The sequence below is a fragment of the Canis lupus genome, chromosome 19, assembly GCF_048164855.1.
Source record: "Canis lupus baileyi chromosome 19, mCanLup2.hap1, whole genome shotgun sequence".
Taxonomy (NCBI): domain Eukaryota; kingdom Metazoa; phylum Chordata; class Mammalia; order Carnivora; family Canidae; genus Canis; species Canis lupus.
In genome coordinates this window covers 29,985,105-30,000,586 of record NC_132856.1, presented here as the reverse complement: position 1 = coordinate 30,000,586, position 15,482 = coordinate 29,985,105, and the positions used below count along the sequence as shown (strand labels likewise).

General features: G+C 39.5%; 1 protein-coding gene and 1 long non-coding RNA gene across 10 annotated transcripts in view; one reads left to right on the top strand and one right to left on the bottom strand.

Annotated features, from left to right (window-relative positions):
• The window catches only part of CADPS (calcium dependent secretion activator), a 459,922-nt gene that overhangs the window by 267,670 nt on the left and 176,770 nt on the right, over positions 1 to 15,482 (bottom strand). The gene's annotated exons all lie outside the window — the stretch shown is intronic.
• On the top strand, positions 6,913 to 13,220 carry LOC140611307 (uncharacterized). The gene is made up of 2 exons (XR_012012586.1): positions 6,913 to 7,035; positions 12,807 to 13,220. It is a non-coding gene; the product is annotated as an uncharacterized lncRNA (long non-coding RNA).

Genomic DNA, 15,482 nt, shown 5'->3' with positions numbered 1-15,482 from the left:
CTTCTATATCCTGCTCCTGCTTGAGACCTGTCAGTAATGCTTCATTTTCCTTGCACTAGGAGTCCAAGGATCTTCTCGAAGCCTAGGGAGCTGTTACCATCTGGTTCCTGCACAGCATTCCAGCCTTATCTTATCCAGGCTCAAGTCATTCTGTGCTGCTGTTTCTAGATTCTCAAACATGACATATTTTTTCATGGCCCCAGGCTGGTGCACATGCTTTCCCTCCTCCACCATCTTCCTCTGGGGAACGCTTTCTTGCTAACCCAGCTTTGAGCCTTCACATTGCTTCCTTGGGAGCCTTCTGGGCCCCAGGCAAAGTCATTTCCTCTAGGCTGCCACAGCATCCTGAACTTCTTCTTTTATTGCTTCGATCACATTTGCATTATTTGCTCCCTTATGTGTTCTCTGTAAGAGTATAAAAGCCTCCAGGGCAGGGACCTTGTCTGTCTTATTTGCTATAGGATCTGCAGTGACTGATGCATGGTAGGTGAGCAAGGAATGTTTGCAGAACTAAATTTGAGACGGAGCTAATATTATCTACTGGGCTTGTTTTTATGAGTTTATAAGTTTGTCCAGGCACTTAGTATGGTTTCTGATGCCTAATAGGTGCTCAAATCATGACCTAAAGAGAAATCTGAGTGCAAATGGTTTAGACTTATTAAACCCTTGTTGAATGTATGACTAACATTGAGTATTTAAGTGCAGAAGTGGTAGAGAATGACTGACTAAAATGCTGTGAATAACTGAGGCGTGAATCAATTAAAGTCTTGAAGCCTTAGTTTCCTCATCTTAAAACTGGGAATATTAATACTCATCAATATCATTTAAAGCATATTCATTAAACACTTGTTTTGTAACAGGCATTGTGGTTTGAGCTGTGAGAGTGGGACAGACACAGACCTGCCCTGTGTTTGGGCCCACAGGAAAGCTAACATATATTGGGCCCACAGGAGTTTGGGCCCACAGGAAAGCTAACATATATTGAATCACGAGTGCTTATGGTGGCCTGGCACCAAAGCAAGTGTCTCATTCATGTCCTGTGTAATCCTGAGATAAATATTACTGTTCCAATCAATGCTGCTTTACAGATGAGGAAGCTGAGGCTCAGAGACATTACAGTAACATCTCAGAGAAAGCACAGAGCTGGGATGTAAATCCAGTTCTGTCTGAATCCAGAGTGTAAGGTTTTTAACAGTTCACTGCTGTAATGTTTGGTGGGGATAACTTTCAAAAAAGGCGGGTTATTTTCCAAAATTGATGAAGTATTGCACAAATGTAAATTATTATTTTCATGGTCATTAGCCTTGAATTTAGTTTTTACTGATTTCTGAAATCCTATTGAGGCAGCCAATTTGATGGAAAATGGTCACTCTTTCAAAATGAGCCCCAGGAGACTTTGACATAAATATTATAGGAAATAAAATGCTTTTTTGTACTGTTAAATAATTTTTCTATCACACCACTGAGTCATGATGAAAAGCAATTTATAACAGGCAAAAATAATGTGCTCAACAAGAAATCCAGAAAACATCCAGTGATGTCTAAAATACCTCTAAACACTAATAAAATTGAATGCTTTTGCTAAAAATGCCCACTCTTTATTTTAAGAGGAAGTGAATTTTGTTTCCAAGTATTGACAGGGCAGTATAAAAGTTACTCACAGGGACAAAATGAAATAGAGTTTTCCAGCTTTAGTGAATGTGTATGTATGTTCACACAGGTGAATGTATATGTGTATAACAGAGATCTTGAGCAATAGAAAACATTTAGAGCTGTAAGTCAGAGAGCTGTTCATGTCGATTAAAATTGAGGCAAAATAGTATAATTTACAGGGCACATGAGAACTGTCACACACACCTATGTTTCCTTTGAGTGGCACGTCACAAATGCAAGTCGTGCTTAATTTCTAGCCCCAGGTGGATCATTACACAAGTACCTGGTAGAAATTGGGTCTTTTCATAAGTCTACCCACATATATCATTATCTCATTTTTCCTGCCCTGAAGAGTGTGTCTATCCTGGTGATACCATTGTTTAAAGCCAAAAATATTTATAAAAAGGTGTGTTTCACCTTGATTAAGACCTGTCAAAGAAACAGTTAGTTCGTGGTGTCAAAGTCATAATCAAGTAGATATATTTTCTATTAGTTATTTAAGAACTATTGGTGGGCAAGAGGAGGAAGTAGTCTTTAAAAAAGGAGTGAGGTCCCAAATTTTCCAATAGATAGGAGAAAAGAAATGATTTAAAACACTAAATTACATTGTCAGCATTTATTAAATGCTTTCTGCTTGCAATATACTATATCATGTGCTACAGATGAGCAAAGGCATTAGAATATCTATTCTGATACATGTGACAGTTCTTAATTTATTTATGGGAATATATGAACACCTACTCTTGCCATATTCTACAAGTTGGAAATTGTTGGGGGGATTTGGAAGTAGAAGACTTTGTATTTTTGATGAAGTTGAGGTTGATAATTCCATGTCAATCATAGCAAGGATAATCGTGTTATACTGAAAATATGATATTGAAAAAGTAAATTCAAAAGGAGGAACAAATTCATCCAGATAGCCTAATTTATTCCTTGATAACATTAACCCTGAAATCTCAGAGGCTTAAGAACAGTGGTTTATTTCTTGCTTATTCTAATGTTCAGTGTGGAATGTGGCAGGGGGGAGGAGGGGGACTCTGTTCCATGTACACTCAGGGACCCAGGGAGATGGAAGTACCACCATTTTGTGACTGTGCCATCTCAACATGTGGCTTCCAGGCTCATGTGACAGGAGAATACAGAGAATAGAACTCATGGCCTGTTTGCTGGAATTTGTCATATGGCCCTAACTATTGCAAGGGAAGCAAGAAAATACAAGGGAATGTAGAGAATATTTTGTCTCTGTCACAGAAAACAACTAGGGATTCTGGATAAAAAATAGGAAATATTATAACAGAAATTCTATTTTGAGTATATGGAAATTGCTCAATATTCTAGTTCACCTGACTTGTCTGGACAATTCTATATCAATTCAAATTAACACAAGTGAACATGGTGTAACATAATTAAATTTTCATTGTAAAAGGAAAATATGGCTGTGGCTGAGGGTGGAAATTAAAAAAAAAGTACTCTCCTCTGAGAGAAAAATCTGCAAATAAAGATTATTTTAGGCAGTATAAATTAAAAGAATATTGGCTGAAATACACAATTCTGGCACTAGAGAAGTGCAACTCAAGACGCCCCTAGGGCCTCATAAGCTAATTTATTTCTGATGTACTTATAATTGTCCAGGCTAAGAAACACTTTGAGGGATAGACCACCATCAAGACAGATGATTTCAAAAAAAAAAAAAAAAAAAGACAGATGATTTCTTGTCTCTTGAAATTTTATTTGCAATTCAGACATAAGACTAATTCTCTGTGAAACTGTTTTTAAGATTAGATAGTTCATCTACTGATGTTGCCCCTTATTTGCAAAAGCACCTGAGTTGGATTTCCCAGCAAAGGGAATGCTTTATAGGGCCTTTAGAGAAATAACTTTGCAGCAATTGTAGTAAATTTTATCCCACCTCATAAACTATCTTAAAATCTCTAAGGAAACAAAATTTAGCCAAGAACCTCAATTTATCACCTTCAAAAATTAACTTTCCCAATTCATAACAGGGACTGTGTTTTTAAAAAAGCAATATCAAATATATGTATCAGGTCAATAACCTGCTCTTTTTATGTTAGAATTCCTAGACACAGAATTGATTTGCAAAATGGTGCTTCTCAACAAGATGTTTGTTATATTCTAAAGCAAGAGAGTGGAAAAATACATTTTTGAGAAATGGCTTTTAACATGAAGTAAAACTCAAATGATTTTTAGGTTAATTGCTCAGCTTGTGCCTGACATAAAATGGGTGTTCAAAATATATTTATTGAGTCCTCTATGTAACAGCTAACTCTCAATATTCTAAGTTAATCTATGTGCTTTTTTTAATTAGAAAATTATCTTCTATGTTTTTTATCATAATTATGGTCATCACTAGCAACTCTATTGACTAAGAAATGACTAGATCAGCTACCTATTCATTATATTTGACAAAAATAAGGGAACAATCTAAAACTGTACAGTTTGGAGAAAACGAGATACCTAAATAGGTATGAATACCTTTGAGTAGTTGAAAGGACTGTACTGAGATTATTATTGTTGTTGTTCATGATGTTTTACCTCCCTTGTAAGTCTTGTAGCATTCTGCTGACATTTCAGCAAAATGTGTACTCCTCTAATTTCTTATTGTAAAATTCTGCCACAGAGATATCAAATCATGATGTCACGAGGTCCCCACAGGTTTCAGACAGTGTTTAATGGAGTCTGTCTCTACAATTTGACATGTGAAGTTGGGTTGGAAATGGCTGATTAAAAAATTTGGAGTCAACATATGCAGCCAGCCTGCATGGAACAAGATAACGCCCTGGGTGACAGCCTGTGGCTTTGATGTAGGACAATTGGAGCGGATCTTACACTCCTGATAGGAAGTCAGACTGCTGCACCCAGCAAGGAAAAAAATTCTGAAAAATTCATAAGCTTCCCTATCATTCATAATTAATCTCTAAGTCAACAAGCACTGGCAATTTATACTGGCCAGCACTGGAGAATAGCCAAAGATTGGAGCTATACCTTGTCCTGCAAACACCCCCTGAAATGATTCATTTCATCTCAACCTTTGGTTTCTTTTTTTTTCAACCTTTGGTTTCTTATCAGGAAAGCAGAGCTGCAGAAATTCAGGAGACGGTCTTCAACATAAACTGGGATATTAGCCGGCATAATTTATAGGGTGAAGGCATCAGTTCTACCCATAAACAGGTGTTCTAGGAAAAGGTTAAGGTTCCACAGAGATCCAGATTGGGATTTTTCTGACAAACTCTAGCATCTCTATAGGCCAGTGATTCTTAGCCAGATGGTGAGGTGGGAGTACTGTTGCCCCTCACTCCCACCCTTTCCCTGCCCCGGGAGCATTTGGTGAAGTCTAGAGACAGTTTTGGTTGTCATCATTGAAGGAGAGAGTGTTAATAGCACCTAGTGGCTAAGAAGCCAGGGACCCTGATAAACATCCTATGATGCTTAGGACAGACCCCACAACAAGGAGTTATGCAGCCCTAAATGTCAATAGTGCTGAGGTTGAGAAATCCTGCTGTAGACGTTTGACCTCAGGCAAGAAACATATTTGCCCTGACAACATTTGATTATGGAGGCAAAGAGATGCTGCCAAACTGACATAGAGGCTTAGCTTGATCGTGTTAATCCTCTAGCTGTTAAACATTTCCCAATATTACCAGCTGGGCTGAGATCTGAAATAATTTGAGGAAAGAAAGAAGAATGGGAATTGTAGCCGTTCATGCTGTGGTTAAGAAATTTGTTCGAGAAGGTGCCAGGTTCACAAGACAATAGTCTGGACAGGTATTTGTGGAACCCTGCTTTAGAGGTTATTTCACGGAGACATGTAAAGCACAGAGGACGGCTGGAAGCTTGCCGGCAGCATTCTGAGTGTCTCAGCTCCACCCGGGTGTGGTGCGTGCTCCAGCTACAAGCTACTGTGTTCCAGCAGGAAGCTGCAGCAGCGTCCCTGGAAGCACACATTTTCTCTAACATTCTGCCAGGTGTATTCTGGCCAAACCATATTCACAAACCAGGTCCCCAGCCTTTTGCTCAGAGGGTCAGGGTGATGCAAACGTACAACCGCCAATCCTTGATTTAAAATCCAGAGGTGCTTCCCAGGACCAAATCAGAACACAAGAGGTAGAAAACCTAGGGGGTGGGAGAGAAGTAGGGTAAGGAGGCGGGTGTTTAGGTAGGTGATCCTTTGATTCCTTCATCTAATTCACCTTAAGATGAAAGTAGAAAAACTCTGCTCATTTCCAATCAGGAAAAAGACTTTGGCCTCTGTCCTCACTAAATTCCATTTACACTAATCTTTTTAGGTTTCCCAACATCATTATTTCATAAAGAAAAAAAGAATAATGCTTGGTGCTAACAGGTATATTTTTGGGGACTCTGTCACTGTAACGAGAAACCACACTAATCTTGTAGAAAAAGAAAGAGTTTGCAATGAATGGTTTTACCCATCTTAAGCCAGTTTCTCTTCCCTAATAAACTGCACAGTGAGCATGATGTTGAGATTTCTGAGGCTCAGGTTTCTATCATCGTGCTCTTGCTAAAAACATTTTTAAGCGTAAATGGATGTATATTTTCCATATGATTTCTGCATGAACAAAGCTGCAGTGGAGAAACACACTGAGCCAAAGAAATGTCTCCAATAGGCTGTCGAATGGGATTCTTTGTGCTGTTCAGGACTTGGAGACACAGATGGTAGGTGGACATTCACACCCCCTAGAGTTTATTGAGAACCTCCAGCTTGACCTGCTGGTCCTAATCCTCATCGCACTGACCCTCCCCACCAGCCTTGCCCCATGGGTATAGAAGCAAAAAGACCAGGAATGGAGAGGAGAAGAACTGATAGAAAGAAAGAGAACTATCAGTGTTCCTAAAGCATGAGCAAGTGGCGATCGCCATGGCTTTCCTTTATTCTCCCTGTAGGGCTACCTGTTGCTCCTCCTCCAAGAAAGTAACAGAAAGACTGGGATGCCTGCAAGACAGTAGGCATCCCATTTTTCCTGTGGGATGATTCCTTTGCAGCCAGCTGATTGACTGTTTTAGTTGAGCAGATCTGAGACACAAAGAGAACTAGAGGAAGATGGTACAATAGGGGAGCACCAGTGGCCTGTTTTTACTACCACAATTTGGTATGGCAAAGATGCATGGCTTTTCATGCACCAAGTGCACGCTGAGAAAGGGAGCTGAGCTAGAGCCATCCTGTAGTAACTTCATCCTCATGGGTAGATGCTGGTCCAGGGAACTCTCACAATAGGAGGTTCTAGAATGGAGTACTGAGGATGAGAGCTGATGTGTGAGTGGAAGATGAGAGGCTGAAGAAAGTCTCTCTCATGAGAAGACATCTCTGCAGGACTAGGATCTCCTGAGCTTCAGAGCCCATTTCAGGTGTGCTGTTGCCCTGTTTAGAATGCTCACACCCCACTCTGTTCAAAGTCACCCCTTGCCATCTTTCTTCTGTAAGGTCAGGTTTCCTACCACATCCTGTCTTCCAGACTCCTTTCTCAAAGACTCTTATAAAACCATGCACTTGCCATCACAGAATTCAGGTTAGTGTGCAGTTGTACATCCATTATTATGATTGCTGATTGATGCCTGTTTCCCCATTAGATTGTAAGTTCCATGGTTTTAGCTCCACATGATAATCTTAGAGAAAAGCATAGAGCCTGGTTTGTGAGGTGCTTAAATTCTTTTGGAAAGAAAGAAGGAAATGAGCTTTCTGTATATAGCATTCCTGATAGTGCCTTCTCACAGCATTTACCACTGTGGAACTTGGTATTATTATTATTATTATTATTATTATTATTATTATTATCATCATCACACATATCTGATGCTTCTATAAAACTAGAAATTTCTAAGGGCAGGAACTTTATCTGCTTTCTCTCTGAATCTCCCATAAAACCTTAAAGAAAGAAATGATGAGCATGATCTTTGTTCTTTGACAAATCCATATGAACAAAAACCTAGACTGGATTCTCATCCTTTAAAGTTGACCCTCAGACTTCCTAATATAAAATCTTGTTTTGAAGAACTCTGATTCTTCAATCACTGAATCAATGACTTCAATATGTCTACATGGTCTCCAAAATTCCTCTGCTTTATTCTCGATTCTGTTCCAGACTGCCTTACATAATAGGCAGGAAGGCATAAAGGGTGCTGCGTGTAGATGAAAAGAGGGAAGAATGACACGTTAGGCCTTTTGTTCTCCAGAGGGAACTTAGTTGGCAAAAAATCATATTGAATCATATACCATGTCTGTACCTATAGAGGAATTAAAAAGTATTTATTTCAGGGTGGCCTTATTAACTAACAGATTCAAAGGCAGTAAGAAAATAATCAGAAGGAACAGTAGTGAGCTAAATCTGGCAGCACAAGGGATGAAGGCAATTCGGAAAGGTAGCGGCTTCCTTCTTCAATAATTGAAATCCTATTTCACAGTCCACAGATTTTGTGGCTGTGCCTTGATACCACAATAAAAGTATTTCTGGAATCAAGGAAAGAATTCAGCTTTTTATTTTTGACGTTAAAGATAAGTACAGGAGCTATTTTTCTCACTTTTATTCTACTTTAGCATAGGAAACCAATACCCCCAGGAAACTGGTGAATCACTAAATAACCAGAAAATGCCAGAACAGACCCACTCAGTCTCAGTTATGTGAGACACTTAACTCCTAAAGAAGCTTACACGGGAATCCTTACAAGGAAGCCCCAAGTACTGGGGATGCTAGTTCCTTATGACTGCCTTATGTACTCCTCTACAAGCACAATTTCCCCACTCTGAATGTTAGTGCTTCAGAAATCACCCTGAAAACTGGTAGTGTTCAGTGAGTCATAGGATTTTCAAACTAGTCCATTTTAATACCCTCCTTCACTTTGCTATTCAACAGAATTAGAAGCTGAGAGGTCAGGACACTAGCTTGATAATTTAAAATTCTTATTTAAGAAATCTGGACCTCTGGGAAAAAAACAGTTTCTAAAAAGGATCATAATAGAGGCAGTTCATTCTTTCCTTCTTTCTTCTTTCCCTTCTTTCGATCAGTATTTATGAAACATAGATTATAGCAGGTAATGTGGTAGGGGCTAGGAATATAATGAGAAGCATAAGTAAACTAACTGGGTCATCTTTCATGAAATGTATTACCTAATGTAGGATGAAGACATTAATTATGCACATTAATATAAACTTACAAATTGATTATTGCTGCAAAGAATGAGAACAAGATTATGTGGCAGACATCTGATCTAGTAGCTCTTGAATTGAGAACAAAAGGTAACATAGAGATTGACTAGGCAAAGAGTTGAAAAGCGCATTGCAGACAGGCATAGTATGTGCAAAGGGCCTGTGACAGGAAGGCATTTGGAAGCATATGGCTGGAGTACAAGGCAAGGAGGCGAAGTGTATGAAATAAGGCTGGGGTGATATACAGAGGTCAAGCCATGCATAGGGTCACGGAAACACTTTGCATAGGCTCTTTTAGATCATGGAAGATTATTTTTCTTTATCCTAGATGCAATAGAAAAGTGCTAGAAGTTGTTTTTTTATTTTTTTTAATATTTATTTATTTGAGAGAGAGAGAGTGAGCAAGCACAAGTGAGAGGACCAGAGGGAAATGGAGAGAGAATCCCAAGCAGACTCTGGGCTAAGTGTGGAGCCCAACACAGGGCTTGATCTCACAATCCTGAGATCATGACCCGAGCTGAAACCAAGAGTTGGGCACTTAACTGGCTGTGCCACCTAGGTGTCCCAAGCACTAGAAGTTTTAAAGTTGGCAGGCAGGGCGGAAATATCAGAGGAGGGATGAGAAATTGAAATATAAGCATATAAGCATTTCATATAGCTTATATGGAGAAATGATCAGAAGGATTAAGAGTGAATGGTGGTTTTGGTAGCCAAGTCTTCTAAATATACCAAGTGCCTACATTGGGCTAGGTGCTTTATAGTGTCATAAACTTCTTTGATTGTTACTACAACCCCATAAAGAAGGGCTTTTTATGTTAAAAAAAAACCTTTTTATTTTAGAATAGTTTTAGACTTATAGGAAAGTAGCAAAGATAGTACAAAGAGTTCCTTTATTACCCCACACCCTCTAATAAGACCTTTAATAGGTCCCTCTGTTGTTACTATCTTTCATTACCATGGTATATTTGTCAAAACTAATGAACCAATATTGATACATTATGATTAATTAAACTCCATAATTTGCATGGCCTTTCTTAGTTTTTCCCCTAAGGTATTTTTTCCGTTTCCAGGATCCCATCAAGAATGCTATATTCTATTCTGCCTTTATGTCTCAGACTCCTTTGGGTTTTGTGAGTCTTTCAGACTTTCCTTGTTTTTGATAACCTTGACAGTATCAAAGAGTAGTAGCCAGGTATTTTCTAGAATGTCCCTCAGTTTGGTAAATACTGGTATTTCTCATGGATAGACTAGGTTTATGGGTTTTGAGGATGAAGACTACAGAAGTGAACAGCCATTGTCAACATACCAAATTGAGGGTACAAACTATCAACATAAGTTATCACTGATATTCACCTTTACCGCCTGGCTAAGATAATGTTTTCCAGCTTTCTCCACTATAAATCTACTTCCTCTCCAGCTCCTCTCTTCATACTGCTTTCTTTGGAACCGAGTCACTAAGTTTAGCCAAATGTTTTGGTACTAGTCCGTGAGTCGTATCAACATAAATTATTTGGAATTCTGTATGGGAAATCTGTTTCCTTTATTTATTCAGTCATTTACTTATTACAATATGGACTTAAGGATATTTATTTTTTACTTTACATTATAGTAGCCCTATGTGTTATTTAAAGTGTTGCTCTATTGTTATCAATTAGACCTTTGGGAGTTCTTCTGTTGGCTTCTGTGTCTTTTTAACATATGCCCATTATTTTGTGGAGTGTGTGTGTGTGTGTGTGTGTGTGTGTGTGTGATTTTCCTTTTTGGCACTAAATAATGCTCCAGGTTCCTCTTGTATATGGTCTACCACACCCCTAGAATTAGTCATTTTTCCAAGGAGTCCTGGCTACTTTAATGGGAGAATGGCATTAGATGTGCTCATTGCTGCTAGGGAAAGAAGGATTTTTTTTTTAAGATTTTATTTATTTATTCATGAGAGACAGACAGAGAGAGAGAGAGAGAGAGGCAGAGACACAGGCAGAGGGAGAAGCAGGCTCCATGCAGGGAGCCCAACGTGGGACTCCATCCCGGGTCTCCAGGATCATGCCTTGGGCCGAAGGTGGCACTAAACCGCTGAGCCACCAGGGCTGTTTGGGATTTTTATCCTCAATTTAGATGAGAATACAAATGATTAGAAAGGTTAAATGACTTAAGTAAAAGACAGTAAGTCTTAAGTGCCCAGTAAAAGACATAGCAAAAGATTCAATCAGCTACCTTTCCTCCATTCTCCTTTGTAAGAACACTGTAAATTTCATTCCATACCCACCATTTCCCTCATTGGCTCATATACTTTGAGGAAAGCTGATCCTATCCCCAGCTCCAGTAAGGGTCCTCCCTGGCTTAAGTCATTCAGCAGGTCCCCACAGGGCTCAAATCATGGATGTGAGACCTCTGTATAAAGTATATGCACCAATCAGATGCAAGATGACATTCTCTAGAGGGTTTCTGGGTAAGAGATGCTCTCACCTTTCTGAGAAAGATGCTGGGGGAAATTGTCTTTTCCTGCTGGATGTAAGTGGAACTGTAAAAAGAACCTATGGCAGGATAAGATGATAAGAGACCCACTGTGAGAGAAACAGAAGGTTGAGACTTTGTTGAACTCAGTAATTTATAACCGTAGTAGAGCACAAGATCATATACAGTTGAAGATTCTGCTACCAATTAAAGATGGAAGGTGATTCACCCATTCATTTACTTATAATTTATAATATGCTTACTTTGCTTCTAGAAAAGAATTAGGTGGCTTCCAACAAGGCATGGATGCAACAAACCTCTATAAACAAAATTAAAAAGGACAAGAATCAGCTGAAAACTGGAAGTGGCCACTTCATTCAAAAAACCCAGGCTAGTAAAAAAACAAACAAACAAACAAACAAACAAACAAACAAAAAAACAACCCAGGCTAAGGAAACATAGTAGAACAGAGCAAAAACAGGACTCAGAATTACTAATCACGAAAGCAAAACAAAGAACTTGATGAATTACTTTGCTTGCATAATCAAATTTCAAAACTGCTAGTTTTGAGTCCTGAAGGGAACCTGTCACAGACAATCTGCAAAGGAGACACTGAACTCCATAAAGGTTGGCATCAGAGGGAGTGGTTTCACGATGCAGGAGGATTCCTCCTAAGGTCATTTCTTATGTCTGCTCTCAATAAAAGCCAAGGGTTTAAAGGATAGTTCTGTGAAGCCTTCCAAAGAAACCCAACCCAACCCAGAGTGTACTACCCATGGGTAGAGTTTTAGGGAACTGATTTAAGATGGGAGGACAAAGAATCTCAAGGAATAAAATAGTTAACATGCCCCTTGGCTTCTGCCATCAACTATCAGTTGTCTTGGTTTCATTTTTAACTGGAGATTCATCGCAGATAGCATGGAAATGAAAATCGGCTTTGAGTTCACTAAATCACAGTTGAGAATTCTGACCGTGGAGTCAGAGACCTAGGTTGTAATTCTCATTATTCATGTTTTGGCCACCATTCTTTAGTTATTGGTTTTCAAACTGTGTTCTACTGAGTCCTGGGGTTCCCTGTAGGTCCTGGGGGAGGGCTGCATAGAGGCCAATGGTGGGGCTCCAGATTTTCCACCCTTGCTTCCAGCAGAGCAGCTTTAGACTTTAATCCCTGAAACATTTCATTTGAAAAAAGGATCCTGCTACTAAAACAACTGCATGGCAGTAACAGAAACCTATTTTTGACACTGAAATATATCCCCGTACATGTTCAAGGACAGAGAAGTAGTGGGCATACAGATGTCATAACGTTAACTGTAGTAAAAAAGTCTCCAAATATGTTCCCTAGCCAGCCCCTCCTCCCTGTCTTCTCGTGCCCCTCCTGATTTCGGATGGGCAATCTATTTTCTCTCTCTTGGAATTTGGGCTGGCTCTGTGACTCGCCATGGATGACAGGATGTGTGGCTCAATTATGCTCTGGCGCTTCTGAGTGCAAGCCTTGTGTGGACTGGAAACTTCTATTTTCTAGCTCTCAGTGCCCAGCTGCAATGTAAGGTGAAGCCCAACACACATGGAGCAGCTGTGGGGAGGAGGACTGAGGCAGTCAGCTGAGACCATGAGCATCAGCTATAAGCGGCCTTCTGTGTTCCAGCTCAGTGGATGCTGCAGACGACTGCGAGCCCAGCTGATACTGTGCAGAGCAGAAGAAGCACCCACTTAATCCCTGCCAACCCACGAAATCATGACAGATGACAAAATGGTTGTCCTTTAAGCCAAAGTTTTGGGGTTAGTTTGTTATGTACTCACAGATAGCTGAAACAGGGAGTGTTTGTTTTCTTCTAAGTAGTTTTCAGATTCTTTAAAATATTCTTTTGCAATAGACATGTGATTTAATCCCCTTCCTTGTTTAAAAATGAGCTATAAAAGTGTGTCAGTAGAGAAATGACATCTTTTGCTTTTATGATTACTTCCTTTGTCCAGTTTTTATAATCAACAGTGTGGTCACTGGCCACCAAGGCATGATGTGGTCATGGAGCAGAATAAAGCTAACCAATACTCACAGGTATTAAAGTTGACCTGTCAATACATACGCGTGCACACACACGTACACACACACCCGACACAAGTGATCCAGAAATGTATAATCAAAGAAACAATTAACAGACTTTCTATGAAAGTGTTTAGTGGAGTATAAACATACCATGTAAATCAAAGAAGTGGTGATAATGATGCTAATATTTAGAAGAGAGGGGAGCTTAAAATATTCTGACTCCCACAGTTCAGTTGAGGGGTTCGTATATGAAATGACCCATTTACTCGCCAGTCAGGAGAAAAGTACAAATGAACAATGGTGCTCAGAGAATAAATTAACTGTATTCCAATGAATGAATGAAAAAAAAGCCCTATGTATTTCTGGCAAACAGAGGAGTTTTACTTTTCTGTATATTTCAGAAGCATAATATACCTGTGCTTTCTTATAGTGCCAAAACAATACCCAAGAAACCCCTTTATTCCTAGTTATTTCAGAAAGTCAGGCAGGAGAGGGAGTCAGCAGATCAGCTGACATCACTGGGCTGGAAGGTATCTTTGGTTCCAAACAACATAAATACCTGTATGTGTTAACTGTGAACCTGACAGATATTTCTCTTGAGTTTCTGAAGTGTTTTTTGTTTGTTTGCAATTGGAGTTTTTTGCAATTGCAATTTTTATGCAAATGGCATCACAAGTCATAATGTAAAGAAAAAAGTGACTAGTCTGCAAACAAAGGGTGGTAATTTAAATCCCCATGTTTTATGATGGCACATGCTTGAAGATTTACCATTTCCATTCCTTTCATGTTTGCCTTTTTGAATGTCCTGCTTATGGAGTATATTTCGTGAAGGCATCTTGCCTGCCTAGTATTGGTGATTCATAGTAAGTGAAGTCCAACTGAGTATTTTAGTATGCATCTCAAAATAACCATTTATTTGATATTATGCAATTTGGTATCTTTCACTTGGGGAGTGTCCTAGGGTGGACTGTAACTAGGCTGGAATATATTTTAAGTTGTCAGGGACCAGAAAGTTTGCCATCACTACACATACCCTTTGGTCTCATGCTCCTCCCCATACAGTGATGCCCAGAAGATGCTGGCCTCATGTTAGTTCTTAGTGACGTAACTGTGATAATGGTGATGGCTGTGGGCTGCCACCAAGCAGCAAAGCTGCAGCAGCTGTCACCACAGCCTGGGAACGGCCATCAGGAATGGTTTTCTTCCTTTACGGCCAAAGGCTTGGAGCTCAAAACAGCACGAGGAGCTTTGTTTATGGCAGAGAAGAGGGATCAACAGTCTTGTTTGTGTAGATTAGGGTTCGGGGGGACTAAAATGGGGGCAGGAATCTCTCCCATCTGTTCTTGTTTTTCTAAAGGGCTGATGTCACTGAACAAGTTAAAATGGCTAAAATTCCCCACTCACTGCCCTCAATATCAGTTTATAGGTTGCTAAATTCACACTGACCTCCTCAGGGAATCAGTGAGAAAGTCCCAAATGTAGCAGGAGATACTGCAAAGTGCCATCTGATTCAAGTAGAAATCATTTCTATTAACAGCCAGGGGCATTTTATTGGGAGACTGTTAATAAATTCTAAGGAATAGCACTTAACTGCTGCCAACTCAAGGAACTTCTTCTTGGTTTTAATTAAATGACAAGAAGGTAAATAATCAGACAAGGCGGACTGTGAGACCCCAGAGGTACCAGGAATTTAGGGCCAGGATGGGTTGGTTTGAACATTTGCAATTTTCAGTGGTGAGCACCAGGACTACTTTATCTTTCTGCTACTGTTATCTATTGTACATTTTCAAATCTTGTCCTTCAATTTCTTTTTTTTTTTTAAGATTTTATTTATTTATTCATGAGAGACACAGAGAGAGAGGCAGAGACATAGACAGAAGGAGGAGAAGCAGGCTCCATGCAGGGAGCCCGATGCGGACTCGATCCTGGGACTCTGGGATCATGCCCTGAGCCAAAGGCAGATGCTCAACTGCTGAGCCACCCAGGCATTCCTTGTCCTTCAATTTCAACATGTGCATGAAGAGTTGTTATTGCTGCTTCCTGGTTACCTTTCACTCTTTTTTTTTTTTTTTTTTGCTTTCACCTTAACAAGTCTGTGGTAAAATCCCGTATTAGTACTTTTTTTTTTTTTTTTTTTTTACAGTTTACAAAGAA